Source organism: Mus caroli, unplaced genomic scaffold, assembly GCF_978045245.1.
Source record: "Mus caroli unplaced genomic scaffold, Mus_caroli_1 scaffold_1, whole genome shotgun sequence".
In the NCBI taxonomy this organism is placed as follows: domain Eukaryota; kingdom Metazoa; phylum Chordata; class Mammalia; order Rodentia; family Muridae; genus Mus; species Mus caroli.
Window position 1 is genome coordinate 183,654,016 of NW_028227256.1, and position 15,844 is coordinate 183,669,859.

Sequence of the window (15,844 nt, forward strand, 5' to 3'; positions counted from 1 at the left end):
GCCTTCAACAAAAATGAAGTGGCAAGCTGCTGGGCACTGAATGAAGAAGCGTGTTCAGATAGGGTATGACAACCTAGGCTCATTTGCATATAAAAAAGAAAAAAGATCACTAATGGAAGTCCAGATAGCACACAAGGGCAAACTCTAGACTACAGAAGTGAAGAAAATGAGAGCTGAGGACTGTCTAGCAAACAACAAGAGTCTTAGTCATAAATGGAGGATCAAAATAATTGTGGTAGAAGACTTAGGAAGCAGTAGTGAGAGGGTAGCACAGACAACATATCTTCTATTTAAGAAGCCTGCCATGCATTGGGAAATACTTTGAGTTTCTGGTACTTATTAAGACTTTGAAGGGCAAATATTTTGTCAGGTGGTATGAAGCAGAGGGTGGATTAGAAAAAAATGAAAGAGGTAATAATATGTGTGGGAGGCTGTAGAAAACTTTTATGATATGGGTCCATGGCAATATAAGAGAAAAATCAAAGTTAATAGGCAATTCAGACTTCTAGTCCTGACTGATTAACAAGTATTGGAAGAACTTGTCTGTGGTAAATGTGTATCTGAGCCTGGTGTATGAAGCACATGGTTTCATAGTTTGGATGAGAGCCAGTACCAGACTGTATTCCTGTGAGGAAGAAAATGAGTAAGGTGTGCTGTAATGGCTTGAGTTTTCATTCTGGCAGGCATGGTTTGGAACCCCAACCCCTGCAGGGACAGCCATGCTAAACCAAAGAGGGAACAGGGCTGTGGAGACCCGAGGAGCTTGAATCAGAGATCCAGAGGAGGTAGGCACAGGAAAGGAGGGTCCACAAAGCCCCGTTATACAGGCTGTTGAGTAAGGATGGAGCTCCACAGAATTGGAGACAAAGGACCGCAGAAAGAACATGTCCTTTGGGTCTCGAAGCTGAGCAACTGTTGGGGCATAAATAAGGCCTAGAGGTGACCTAGTTCTGCACACTCACTAAATACCTGCTTCATTGAGTGGGAGCCAGCTAAGACGAGCCTCATTCAAGCTTGACCTGACCAAGCTTCTAAGATTCAAATGACTCAAGCTAATTGATTTGAACTAATTCATTTGAGCCACAATTAATGACACTGCGGCTAAAACGATGATGACTATAACTGCTTTCTTTAAAGGGAGGCATCAAGGTCCAGAAAGTAGGGGCTGGGGAGGGATTCCCAGTGGTTAGCGCCAATCCTGCTCTTGCAGAGGATCCGTGTTGGGTTGCCAGAGATCCAGCTTGAGGGGAGATGTCGTGCCTCTGATGGCAGCTCTGAGTACTCCCACAAAACACACCCCACACAGGCACACACTCACACACACACACACAAACCACACACACCTTTATAAAAATCAAGGGAATAATGTAATGAGATTATTCAAAGTATTCTTGATATGTAAAGGAGCAGAAAACTCACCTTCAATCAGGAGGGAGAAGGTGATGGGAAGAAACAGTCCCAGAAATAAGTATTGGCATGAATGAGCACTTAAAAATAAACATGAGAGAGAAAGGCAAGCTAAAATAAGATCAAATGGAATTTCTAGACAGGAGAAACCCAAGCCGTGAGAGGAAAATTCCACTGGAGGAGCTTCCAAGAGCAGCCTTCTCAGGAGGAAAGAGCAATGAGCTCAAGCACGTGACGTCACCCATGCGACGGGAAGCACAGAGGAGCGGAAGAGAATGCAGACCCGCGGTAACCCCCCCCCCCGCGATGATGTGAAAAACCCAATAAAACGTGTAAGTTAACCAGTGTATGCATGGGGAGGAAGGGCCAAATAGGAAACAAAAGATGAAAGTAAAACACTCAGAGATGTTCCCAATGATGAAGACTGCAGAAATACAGGTGTGCGATCCTACTTAAATAGACAGATAGAAAGTAACAAAGAAACACTTCTTAACAAATTCCTGAAGATGGCTCACAACGATTTTGAGAAAAATCAGAGGTATCTAGGGCCATGCCAACCTGAACACACCCAACCCCATCTGACCTCAGGAAGAAACCAAGCAGAGTCAGGCCTGGTCAGCACTTAGGTGGGAGAGAATAGTCAGCGGGCACTTTGTGCTAGAAGCAGAGAGAGTAACCGCTGTTGACTTCAGCAGAAACAATGCAGGTGAGAGATAAGGAAACACGTTTCTAAAATAACGAATGAGAAGAGAAGCCCTGTTAGTCAAGAATCCCAACTAATAAGAAATCTTTAAAAATTAAATAGCTATAGTCTCACAATCGAACAGGAACTGGAAGAGTCATGGTCGAGTCGTTAAGAGCACTGGCTGCTCTTGCAGAGGAACAGGGTTCTATTTCCAGCATCCACAGGGCAGCTCACAGCCCCCTATAACTGCAATCCAGGGGATCCAAGGCCCTCTTCTGGCCACAGAGAGCACTGCTTGGACATGGTGCACAGAAAAAGCATGCATACACATAAAGAAGATGGCAAGAATTGTTCTCCACACAGTATACGAACTGTTGAAGGAGGTTTTGAAGCATGAAGAATACCAGTCAGAGACTAAACCCAAGTGATGCGATTCCATGCCATAAAAGTGCTAAATATATAAGGCAGATTTTAGAATGATTTCTCATAAGAATCTTTCAAGAGACCAGTGGCTGTTGAAGAAGTGAATAAAAATGCAGGATGGAGCTGTAAGTTTTTTCTCCTGTGTATGCATTGTGTGTGTCTCTGTCCATATGTACATGTATGTACATTTTTGTGTGACACACCTGCACATGCGTGTGCATACCTTTATCTTATTCATTTATTCAGGGTCTCTAAATTCAACTCAGGGTTCACCATTTTGGTTAGTCTAGCTAACAGCTTGTTGCTGATCCCCTCTCTCTGCATCCCAGTTGCAAGGATTACCGACAGATAGATCACCACACCCACTTAGCATCTATGTGGTTCCTGGGAATCTAACCTTCAGTACTGAGATTTGTGGGCCAAATACTTTAACCACAGAGGAATAAAAAAATAAATGACCATATTGTTACAGAGAATGGGCTGGTAGAAAAAAAATACTACTGTAAGCTTTGGATATTATATGTGAGGCTGATACTGCGTTATTTGAAGTCGGATTGTGATTGCTTGAACATGATCATTTTATATAAAACATAAACTCCTGTTTTGAAACACCTGGCTCCATTGTGTATTCACGGGTCTAGAGGAGCTCTGAGCCCTAAGAAAGAGAAAAGTCTGTGATTCCGCAGAGTGGCATTTATTGGAGACTTACCTACAGGAGTGTGACAGTGAGGACAGAGGTCCTGATGGTTTGGAGGCTTGTAAGGTGATCAGGACAAAGATGGCTGCATCCAATCTGCAATGAACTTGGTTGATCTCAAGGTAGTACCAGTGATGTCAGGCCATCAGTGGTGCCAGGGTGGGGAGTGATCTAATGGCGTTGATCTAATGGTGTTGATCTAATGGCGTTGATCTAATGGCGTTGATCTGTTATTTAGGGGATGCGGAGGTGTAGTGTGCACAAACCCACCCAGTATTGTCCAGTGCCACACTGAGTTAGTAAGATCATACTTGCACCTTTCCTGATTCTAACGCCAGCCTCCCAATGGCCCAATAAATCCCACAATTGTCAGAAAAGGCACTCAGACAAGTGAATTTATCTCTCTCTATACACATACATACATATGTCTATACACATATATAAATAGGCACACACATATATATGTGTTTCATGTAGTTCTGCTGATTTGGTCGCAGTTAGCTGGTGTACATCACCTTTTGAGTGCTTTAAAGCTTCCTTTCGCTGACTGTCATGACGTTTTGAAAGTAACCATCCACGGCAGTAACTGTGACTTACATAAGATTCCTTCCCATCCTGTGGGGAGTTTGGTGTTCTCATGTCCTCCGGCTGCCTCTCTAAAGCTGTGACGTCATACTGTGGTCACAGTGCTCAAGTGTCTTGGTTTCTCTTCTTCCTCACTGACAGGTGACTGTCTGTAAATGTTGGCCACAGTGCCCCTTTCTCGTTCACAATGGGGAAATTTCACACCATCATTAGGGCAAATTCATTCAGAATTCTTTACATAGCATCCTCGGTAGCATCTATACAAGGGTAATACATTTCTGCTTCTATGTCACACTGAGACATACCCAGTAGCTGGAAAGAAGGTGAAGCCTTCTTCTCCACACTTCTTGACAGCTGTCATGAGAGTTCCATACATCACAAGGAACATCTCATTAAGCTTTACAAGTACCTCTGAAAAACAGGTCCATTATTGTCCAGGATTTTACTCTTGATACTGAATGAGGTATTAATTTGCCAATGAGTAAGTGAAATAATTCTATGGCAGTGTCAAGTAGTAGACATACTATGCCCAAGCAGTTTCTCAGAGACTGTTCTGTTCATAAGAAAAGATCCTTCATTAATATGATAGCCTTCTACGGTTTTCTAAAAAATCCTGTGTATATATATATGTGTGTGTATGTGTATTATATATATGTATTATATATATATATAAATATTAGGATATATTGCTATATATATTAAATTTAAATTTATTTTGTGTAGTATGTGTATGTACATCAGCATGCACATTTATAGCACATACGTAAAGGACAAAACACATTGTGGGGGGTCAGTTCTTTCTTTCCACCATGTGAGTCCCAGGAATTGAACTCACGAAGTCTCAGCAATATGTGCTGCCTGTAAAAGGGCTGTTTAACAACAGCAGCAGCAGCTGATGTGCCTATAAGAATGGAGGGAACTTCACAAAGTGCCCCACACTCCCCCATTGAAGAGCTGTTGAGAGCCTATGGGCTCTGAGACAGGGATAATCTGGTTTTTGTAGTGACAAGCTCCCATCTCACGTGGTGAGACCTAAGCCCCTGGGCAGGCACATGAGCAAGGCTAAAGGGGCAGGAATCAGATGGCAATGGTGGGAGTGCAGGTTTTGTTTGAGATTCTTCTCCAATAAATAATAAATTCCTCTTCAATAAATTCCTCTTCAATCAAATAAAACATCTGCCAATGATTGGTCTCAATTTCACCAAAATTCTAAGGTTAAAAGGATGTCCCAGTTCCAGTGAGATGGCTCAGTGGGTGAAGACACCTCCTGAGAAGTCCAGGCACCTGAGTGTGGTTCCTGGGATCCACATGGTAGAAGGAGAGAGAACTGACCCTGCAAGTTGCCCTTTGACCTCCATACATATACGGTGGCCCTGACGTGCTCCACCCATACACACACCACACAAAAGAAATTAAAGTGTAATAAGCTAAAAAAAAAACAACCCAAAACCACTAGCATAAAAATAGATTTACTGACATGAGCAGTGTTGCTAAAGCCTCTTGCCTTCAAGTTACTGAAGAAAAAGAGAATTAACTGCTGAAACCTCCCGGTCCCTTTGATTACCAAGACCAATCAGTACACATGGTAGTATAAATGGAATTATTTTATGCTTAATAATTTTAAAAGAAATACAACTGTTGAAGCCATTGTCATACTTCACCAGTGCTTGTGAAAATGCGCACTTCTGTAGGGTTCTTTCATTTTTCTGAGGATCTTTTCTGTGTGAGCCATAAACCTTCATATTGTTCAGGATGCTTTCCTGTGGTTGTCGTAACAGTTTGCTTGCTGAGGCTCATTAAATGACGGATTGTCAGCACCATTTGCTGTCTCATCAGCTTGTGCGGGAACCATGGTGTGTGTGGGTCTGTGGAAAACCAAAAACCCATTTTAGTTGCATCTGCTCCATTTCCCTTCTAGCGAATTCTTTTTGTAGTTACAAAGTTGAGCTTTTCTCCAATATTGCATAGCTTGGAATAGTCTACCACCATTTGTACCACTTGTTAAGTCTTCCTCTTTCCTCTTTCCTCTTCCTCCTTCTCCCCCTCCTCTCCCTTCTTTAAAAAGACTGTAAACATTCCAGGGAAATTTCCTTGGAAATTTGACATAACAGTAACAGCTTTATTAGCATGTCTCTGTAAAATATTCCCTATTGATGATATTTATATATGCAAATCTATAAACTCAATGTTAAATAGATTTTTTTCATCAGTTTTCTTCATGTTTGATGTTTTAAAAGGTGATCTAAAGATACGTGTCCAGTTATCAGAAGGACCAGAAGCTATTGTCTACACTGGAAACAAACTCTAAAACTCCAGCCTTTTATTTCTCTGATACCCTTCTCCCACACATGGAACAAAGTCTTGTAGCATGACAAGGTTCAATTGTGTCTTAATTTAAGCAGTGGAAATCGTCATGCAGCTAAAAACTATCTACTACAACCTTTCATTTATATCTAAAGACATTAGGACAGAATTCAGCAATTAGCTGTCACTTATTCTTATTATGATTATGTGCATCATAGTTTTGATTTTTTTAAAAATCTCTAGGATGGGGGATAGTGCCCTGTGGTGTAGACTCCACTGAACACCACAAGCTGCCTAGCCTATCTGCCTGCTTTCACTAAAGGTTAGAAGTGACTCCATTGTCTTGTAGCTCGTTTCCAGGAGGAGGCTGAACAAAGTATCCCTAGCTATTAAGAGTGTCATAGTTAGACTCCACCTCCCGTGGCTCCTAAAGCAGGGTCTCGAGGGCTCCTTGATGGGTTAGTGAATGGATCGACCCCCATGGTGGGAATCCCTGAGCCGCCAAGGCTGCAAGGGAGGGGCGGGGAGCTATTTGCCAAACGGCAGAGCCGTGCCGACAGGTACGTGGTGGAAACTACATCTGGCTCTAGCCTTCGCCCTAGAAGCCCTTCTCCCACATCCTGGAAATACCCAACATCCGTCCCCCACCTCCTATTGCTTACAACCCACTTCTCTCACCCTTTTGTCCCAAGCTGCTCGAACTCTCCCCAATAAGGTTCAATCCCAGGGACCTCGGGTGACCCCTAAGCAGGGTATCAAGGCCCTGGATTTCATGCGGCATAAGCCATACCAACTTAAAACGGCCATGTTTTGTTTTGATGAGGGTTCTTCAACTCCTGGCCCTGCTTCAGGGCCTCCCAAAACTGCCCGAGTCCAGGAGATCTGCAGATTTTCCACTCCGTCACCCCAGCCCACTGCAGAGCCCTTGGTTCCCACTGTGCTTGCCCCCAGAGTGGCTACCACCTTGGACGAACCCATTTGGAGGGCAGAGCTGGCCTTAACCCCTGTCCCTCACCCAGACCATCAAGAGTCTCTCAGGAGCTTTGCTGCCACTCCCAGTTCCTGTGGTTTCCAAGTAGCCAGGCCCCAGTTCTCAGCCACCAGAACAGGGTTGCAGGCCCATGTCTGGAGGCCTGGGGCAGGGCACTGGTGAGCAGGGAATAGGTCCCAGGACCAAGTAATGGAACTTAGATTCCCAGAAGTTTCTTCTGCTTTGTCCAACCGGCTTTCTCCCCACATCTGAGGCCGATTGCCGATTGCCAGAGAGAGTGTTTCCCTCAGCCTCCTCAGCTCCCTGCTGGTGTTTTAAGGCCCTTAGCTCTCTGCTTTGCAATCTTCTCTATATTTCCTTGCCTCTCTGGCTTCTCCACCCAGAGGTCTCAGCAGGTCTCTGTTTTCCTTTTGCATTTGTGTTTCTCTCTGTGGGCAGCACTTTAGTGTTAGGTAAAAAGCACACTGTAAAGTGACCACTGAGATCTCAGGCAAAATTGCCACTCACTGTAAAGCAAGCAACTAAGAGACTGAACTGTGTCCCCAGCCCCTCTGTCCTCCTCACTCCGCTTTCCCTAGGTGTGTGTGTGTGTGTGTGTGTGTGTGCACGCGCGCGCGCGTGCTTTCACAAATGTGTGTGGTTAGGATCTGCTCTAGAAAGACATCAAATACACATACATGTGTGCTTCTCTTGAGGCAGAGGTAAGAGAGGAGGTTTTTTTCCCCTCTTACTGGAAGGGTCAGATAGCTTCAGAAAGACCTGTGGGGGTCAAGAGCTACTGCAGAAAAGCTCCTGAGAGAGGAGTGGCCTGCAGCATGTAGAGATATGTGCACAGCATCTTGTGAAATCAATGAGCCTGACAAGACTGGGAGACAGGGACAGTTTTCATGGGCCTGAGTTATACAAGCTAGACCCGGAATAAAATTAAGAATTCTATTTCCTTGGATTACAGGAAGTTAGCAACCAGGGCCCTGTGCCAAGCACATCAGAATCCAGAAAGTAAAAAAAGACAATTTCTTCTGAACTGGTTAATGAGTGTAAGACAGAAAGGATGGTGAAGAGAGCCGGAGTGGATGGCGGGGAGAGCAAGGCAAAAGCCAGGAACAAGGCTGGAATGAGTGAAAGTGACCAAGGAGAGAGGAAAGTTGGCTAACAAGAAACTATGCAGCCGGGTGGTGGTGGCCTACGCCTTTAATCCCAGCACTTGAGAGGCAGAGGCAGGTGGATTTCTGAGTTTGAGGCCAGCCTGGTCTACAAAAGTGAATTCCAGGACAGCCAGGGATATACAGAGAAACCCTGTCTCGAACCCCCCCCCCAAAAGTAACTATGTGTGAGGGGGGCTGGGGGAGTTCTGAGTTCAGGAGAGGAATGCATTTGTTACAGCAAACATGTGAGGATGTTCAGTGGTTGTGTTTCCCCCTGGGAATATGACCTCCCATCCTTCTGGAGCTTATCCTGGTGACCTGGGAAAAACTGAGCCCAACCCTCTCATCTGTCCCACTCTACTCGTATAAGTCCAACACTTTGCAGCTTCAAGCCCTCATGTCTGATCCCAGAAGGGCAAAGGACTGTCCTTCTGTGAAGACCACCACCAGCCATGCTTGCTGTTTGACCTGGAAACCAGTCTTTTCCTTTGTGCAGTATGGAGTGTCATAATTCTTTCATTTGTGCACAAGAATAAACGTATGCCCACACCACACACACACAAAAAATAGTGTCATAGTTAAAGGCAGACAAAGAGATTGACACCATCCACGTGTGAATGGGTCTTGTAACCAATCCTTCCTGAGGACTGTGGCCATATTTTATTTCGTATTAGAACATTTATAGAGGTCCCTTGGTATTCCTAAGACAGAGTCAGCTTTGAGAATCTCCAGGCTGAAGTCAGGACCTGAAGCTCTGGACTGGGGTGTAGACTACCATGGTGTGTCATCTCTAAATGTCATGGCTACAGAACCTTGGAAGGGGTGTGTGGGTCCCTCTCAGGAGAAGTGGTATCACCTCCCCCCAAAGGACACTCAACTGAACCTATCTAGGAGATAAAATGCTTTTATAAAGATTGTTTTTTTTTTTTTTTTTACCGTTGAAAATTAATGTAACAAGCCACAGGAAAAGGTTTATTTGACTGGAAATTGCACCAGCACCAGCGAGTCCCACTCTGTACTTCCAAACATTCTCAGCAGCTTGGCAATGTCTTCTGCATGGAAGGCAGTGTCTTTGGATGCTTATCAATTTCTTCCCAAAATGCTCTGGGCCAGTTGACACCCAAAGCTGTTAACCTCAGGCTTAGTTTCCTTCCTCTCGTGGCTCTTCTGCGCCAATCCTCCCTTTTGGCCAACTCTGACAGATGTCTCTTTCTGGAAGAACAACACTATGTAGGCAGGTTCACATGTATCCACCATGTGCCTAGACTCAACTGAGTCCTTTTAACTAGAGTCTACTCTGGCTGGGGAGAAATGGGTGGGTCGGGAATACGAGGTTACTCTTTCTCTGAATACCTTGTTCCTCTCTTTGAAACACCAAGGCAGCACTTCTGGGTCTATTATGTTTTATTAGAAGGGAGGACATCATGGTGGACTTAAGATCCATGCTCATTCTGGGACCAGACAGACAGACTAGACCTGCACATTAGCCCTTCTACTAGCCACACGAATGATCCTCAATGAATCCCTAGTGCCTCATTCAGTGGGGTTGTCACTCAAAATAGGGTGGTTTCTCTGCACCCGAGTGAAACTGTCTTAATCCAAATATGTAGATATCCTAGACGGTGTTGGATCCTTCTGTTTCACTAGGGGTTCTTTCATATCAAATGAAGCTAATATCTCGGTGCTCGGAGACAAGTTAGAATCAAAGGAACTTCCTTTCCAGTCAACTGAGAAGGAATGTCCTGATTTCATGAAATTTCCTGGAACCAACTTCATTACTCAAACGCCCTCTGGTTGTCCCACCAGACAACAGAAGGCGGTGATAACTATGGAGTCCAGGTTAGACAGTGACATTCATAGACTTTTGCTGGTTGTCGCTTAATGCGTTAAAGACTGCTGCTGCACCTGGATTTTGGAGGTAAGGGACAGCATGGGAGGAGGTGAATGATGTCTACTGAAGGCCAAGTTTATCTCTGTCGTTTTTGAAGTTTCCACTTAAGCACAAAGGCCGGGTCGGCACTTTCAATTCGAGGATAAGAAACCCACTGCGGTGAGTTTCCTTGCTAAGTAAGGTAGGTGAGCTTGCTAATTGTCTGGACCGATTCGCCTGGTGCTAGTCACCAGAACAGCTGTCATTTCTCTTGGGTGAGCGATGGTATTGAAGGGGGAATTTTACAAACTGTCTGCTACCTACTGCCCCCCCCCCCATGCTTTTCTGCATGTTTTTATGAGACAGATGATTTTCTTTTCAGGAAAATATACTGAACTGAAAAGCCCTTTGTATAGCCCATAACCTTGGGAGAAGGGTTTCAAATCTCCTTAGTCTGGAAGGTAAAGGGCGGCTGAGAGCTAACAAAGGCAACCATTTTTAAGCTTGATGAGCTGAGAGAGGGGAGACTAGTAGAAGCTCTGGAAAAATCCCAGAAGGTAGATTTTTCTCCTTTTTAATATAAATGTGTGAGCAGTCTGTAGGAACTGACTTGATCTATGTGCTCCTGGTGGGCACTGGCCTTGAAGGCTGCTACTGTTGGCTGGGAAGTGCCCCCAGCACCTTCTCCTGGGATAGAGCCAATGATTGGGCCTTAGGCTGGACAGTTTTATGCACTGTGCTGAAGAACTCCTATCCATCACCTAATTAAACACACTTGAATGTCAGCTTACAATGCAAACACTTTGTAATACTCTAGAGTGGGAGAAAATTTTTTTTTTGCATGTAATATCAACAACTTATAAAGTTTTAAGTATTTTATTAAAAATTCTATCTTCTGTATTTTCCCAAGTTCTCCATGAATTACTTTAAACGATGAAAGGAGATCTTGAACTTCCCACCTCCCCTGCACTGGCTCCCTTTCCTTTGGACTCTAGTGAAATCCCCCAAACCCAGAACTAGGAGGAAAAGGCTCTTTGACCCCTGACAGGGGCCCTGGGACTAGAGTTGATTATTTTTACACAGGGATATTCAAACACCAGACATCTTTTTAAAAAAATTTTGTCTGCTGGTAAAGATATCTGGACAATTGAAGAAGCATGCCTCAATTCTGCTCCAAGAATGCTTACATGCACAAATTATGGAGTCCCAGTGAGAATTGGCTGCAACATCTTTAATTCGGTCCCCAGGAGGTTCGTGGGAAGGTTCTCTGCATAGCAGTAACTGCCACTTGGGGATGGTGGCACCCTCATTGCTCCTCACCCTCATACTCCATTAAGCATCCAGCAGCATAGGGTGTAGCTGCCCCAGCCATTGCTCACATTAGGTAATATACCCCCATACACCCCCGTTAGACTGCAGATGTGTGAACTAGTTTAAAACTTTTATTGGGGTTTTTTATTAGACTCCAATGCAGTCCCGGCCTCTTTACACTCACCAGCTTTGCCAGTTGCTCACAAGTTCTAACAAATTAGGAATACCTAATGCCTAAGCTATTCTTAAACTTCAGGGGCAAAAATCCCAAGCAAATCATCATCTTCCCTGTGAATCCAGTCTCCCTCTGAGAAGTTGTGCTTACAGGCAGAAGGGCACTTGAGCCAGGCTTTCATTATGGCTCCGTAATAACAGTGCACTTCAATTCCCTCAAGCACTTAACAGCAGGGTGCTTTCTCATTTTCTGCCTGGACATTTAAATGCCCTCCCTCCCATCTTTGATGCCCTTCCAACTTCATGCTTTCTTCTTCCTTCTAGTGACAATATCCCATAAATTACCTTTATGTGGTCTCTGAGTGTCAGGCTAGCATCTCCAAAGGCCCACCATGGCTTTGGCTCCCTCGGATCAGGGCTGTTGAAGCAGGAGGTTCCTGCTGTCACTCATCCTGATGGAAGAGCAAGAGGAAAGAGGGTTTCTTTCTGACCTATATCAGCCTGGCCCCTACCACCAAGGCTTCTAATTATGTGCCATCAAAACAAGCTTTCAAGACTTTCTAGCTCCTTCCTATGAGAAAGACATCAATTCCTGTATTTAGATCAACTTCCATGAGGGTGAATAAGAACACTATGACATTCTTTGTTTGTTTTTTTGTTTGTTTGTTTGTTTGTTTCACATCCTGATCTCAGTTCCCTCCTCTCCTCTCAGTCCCACACTCACAGATCCCACCCCTGTTACCTCCCCCCTCCTTCTCCTCAGAGAAATGGAGACCTCCCCTGCTTGGGTACCACCCTGCCCTAGGACATCAAGTTGCATCTGCTCCCACTGAGGCCTGACCAGGCAGCTCAGCTATGGGAAGGGGATCCAATGGCAGGCAACAGAGTTTAACCCAAACCCACTATGAGATTCTTACACAGTGACAGCTGCCCTGAAACATGAGTCTTCCAGGTCAATAGAATGATAAGACAGAGTAGCCTTGCTAAAGAATGAAGCAGGCTACCGAATTACTACAACGATCTATTCAAACCCATCAGAATACATTTAATGCAGTACACAAACGATTCATGCATATGAAAATTGCCTGTTCTGATCACAATCCAACATTCAAAAGGATGATGTCACTTCAGAGCACCACATAACCTCCCCTTCCTTCCTTCCTTCCTTCCTTCCTTCCTTCCTTCCTTCCTTCCTTCCTTCCTTCCTTCCTTCCTTCCTTTCTTTCTTTCTTTCTTTCTTTCTTTCTTTCTTTCTTTCTTTCTTTCTTTCTTTCTTCTTTCCCTCCCTCCCTCCTTCTGTCCCTCCCTTCCTCCCTCCCTTTGTTCCTTCCCTCCCTCCCCTCCCTCCTTTCCCTTTCCTTTCCTTTCCTTTCCTTTCCTTTCCTTTCCTTTCCTTTCCTTTCCTTTCCTTTCCTTTCCTTTCCTTTCCTTTCCTTTCCTTTCCTTTCCCTTCCTCCCTCCTTCCCTCCCTCCCTTCTTCCCTTCCTCCCTCTCTTCCTCCCTCCCTCCATTCTTCCCTTCCTCCCTCCCTCCCTTCTTCCCTTCCTCCCTCCCTCCCTCCCTCCCTTCCTTCCTTCCTTCCACCCTTCCTTCCTTCCTTCCCTTTTTCTTTCCCTCCCTCCCTTCCACCCTTTCTTCCTTCTTCTTTTCCTTCCTACCTTCTTCCCCTCCCTTTCTTCTTTCCCTTCCTTCCTTTCTTTCTTTCTTTCTTTCTTTCTTTCTTTCTTTCTTTCTTTCTTTCTTTCTTTCTTTCTTCCTTCCTTCTTTCCCTCCCTCACTCCCTCCCTTTGTTCCTTCCCTCCCTCCCCTCCCTCCTTTCCCTTCCTTTTCTTTCCTTTCCTTTTCCTTCCTCCCTCCCTCCCTCCGTCCCTTCTTCCCTTCCTCCCTCCCTCCCTTCCTTCCTTCTTTTCTTCCTTCCTTCCTTCCTTCCTTCCTTCCTTCCTTCCTTCCTTCCTCTCATTTTTGTTGAACTTCTGCCCACAGCAATAATTTCCTTGACTTTTTCACAGGAAATGGAAAATGGATTAATAATTCCCAGACAATTACATAGACATTTAATCACAGTAGATCTAGATTTTATCCCATCAAATCTTCATAGGATTGTTAAATGGTCCTAGGAATTAAAGGCTATGGATTCCAGACTCTCAGTCCTGAGGTCTTCCAGGCTGCAGCTTCCTGTGGGATTTCTGAGGAAACTACTATGGAGTAGAATAGCTGATGCCTCTCACTGGGGGATAAGTGGGGAAGATGGTGTGAGAGGAAGGTAGACACATACTATACAACTGAATTGCTCTCTATTCTAATTGCCCATGGGTGGGATCAGGAGCCAGGTTGGTCAGGGTCAGGGTCAGGGTCAGGGGTTCTACTTGCAGTACTGGGAAGGCATTGCTGCTGATGGAAATGTGGTGGCACAACTATGTGTTGTTTAACATCCCCAGCCCCAGCTGTCAAGATGTGGTGAGCTTGTCAGAGCAACAAGCATCTCAAGTCTGTGTCCAGGCTAGATGGCTCCTGCCACCATCAGAAGGCAGATGCACATGTTAGGGTTTGTTGCTATTCTGAGACAGGCAGAGTTGCCTGTAGCCCAAGCTGGCCTCTCTAGGCATATATTTTTCACAACCAACTTTGATAAGTGTTCAACCTCCCCTCTAGCTCATCACCAAAAGTAGTACGAAACAAGGTTTTTAGGAGATGGGGGAAGTGGGCGTATTTAGAAATAGTTCATTGAGGTGATTCCAATCTTTGTTGTTCTCACTCCAGTCCACTAGCCAACACCAAACACAAATCCACAGCTACAGTTCAGTCCACTCTGCAGGCACCATACATGAATCATAGACAATTTATATATAGACAATTTTAGATTATACAAAGTTTGCATCAAATGAAAGAAAGTTTTCCTGTGGCAAGCTTTCTATAATTCAATCAATGAGTCTCAAAGTGTGAGGTCACCAGGTCTTACCTGTCATGCCTCTGTGGTACCATCTTTATTCTCTCTCTACCTTGGTTCCATTACGTCTGAGCCTCTTCTTACCACAGTGAGAGATGTCTTCTCTGAGGCTGGCAGAAATAATAAGATCAATATAGGAGAACAATTTAGGGAGTAAAAAACTGCACAGAAATGCCCAGTGAAAGGAGGGATCCTGCTGAGGAGGGACCAGGAGAAGACTGCACACTTAGAACAGGGATAGACAGGAGGCAGTGAGCCCAGATGGGGCAGAGTCTATCTGAGACTGAAAGTCTATCAGCAGGATTTGTTGATCACACTAACCTCTTTCATGAGAACATATTCTAAGGGTTCTAAGACCATGCTACACTGGAACCACAGTTTCAAGGTAGGGGAAACCCTAAGAGGATCTAAGTCTGTCTTCCTGGTCACAGTGTCCTCAGTAAGAGGATGGGCACACTGGTGCCATATCAGACAAAGTGGTTTCAGGGATGGGAAGCTCAGAAATCAGTGAGAACTAACCCTTCTTGGTCCATCCCAAGTCTCCCCCACCCCCTCCCTCTCCCCTCCCCCTCCTCCCCCTCTCCCTTTTCTCTCTCATTTCTCCCTTTCCTCTTCTCCCTCTCCCTTTCCCTCTTCCTTCTCCCTCTCCTCTTCTCCTTTTTCTCTCTCCTCTTCTCCTTCTCTCTCCCCTCCCTCTATCCCTCTCCTCTCTCCCCTCTCCCTCCCCTTCTCCCCTTCCCCCATCCCTCTCCTCTTCTCCCTCTCCCCCTCCTCCCCTCATTTCCCTCCCTCTCCCCTCCTTTCTTTCTTTTCAAATTAACTACCTTAGATCAAACAGTCCAGTGACATGTAGTGCAGTCTCAAGGATTGCCTGATACCACTATCTAGTGCTACAATATTCCTATCACTTCACAATATTACCTTTTACTCTTTAGGCCACTTATCACACGATACCTACTGCTTCTGGCCCATGATTACAACCAATTACTGCTGTCTCTGTAGTTTATTTGTTCCAGACATTTCCTATGTTTGAAACAATACAACACTTCATTTTTGGTACACAGAACCTTTTGCTTAGTAGTTTATATGATTTGTAACCCGTGTTACTTCCTTTTTAAGGTTGAATAATCATACTCCATGTTCTTCTACCTTTGAATAACTCTGATAAGAGTTATTTCATAGAAATTTTAAATATGACCTGTAACATCCACACATTAATCTAGTTTTTTTTAATGCTATCAGAGGAAAACAAATGAAATTATGTATAAGGAAATAGGCAAACATATTGCAATAGCATTTTACAAA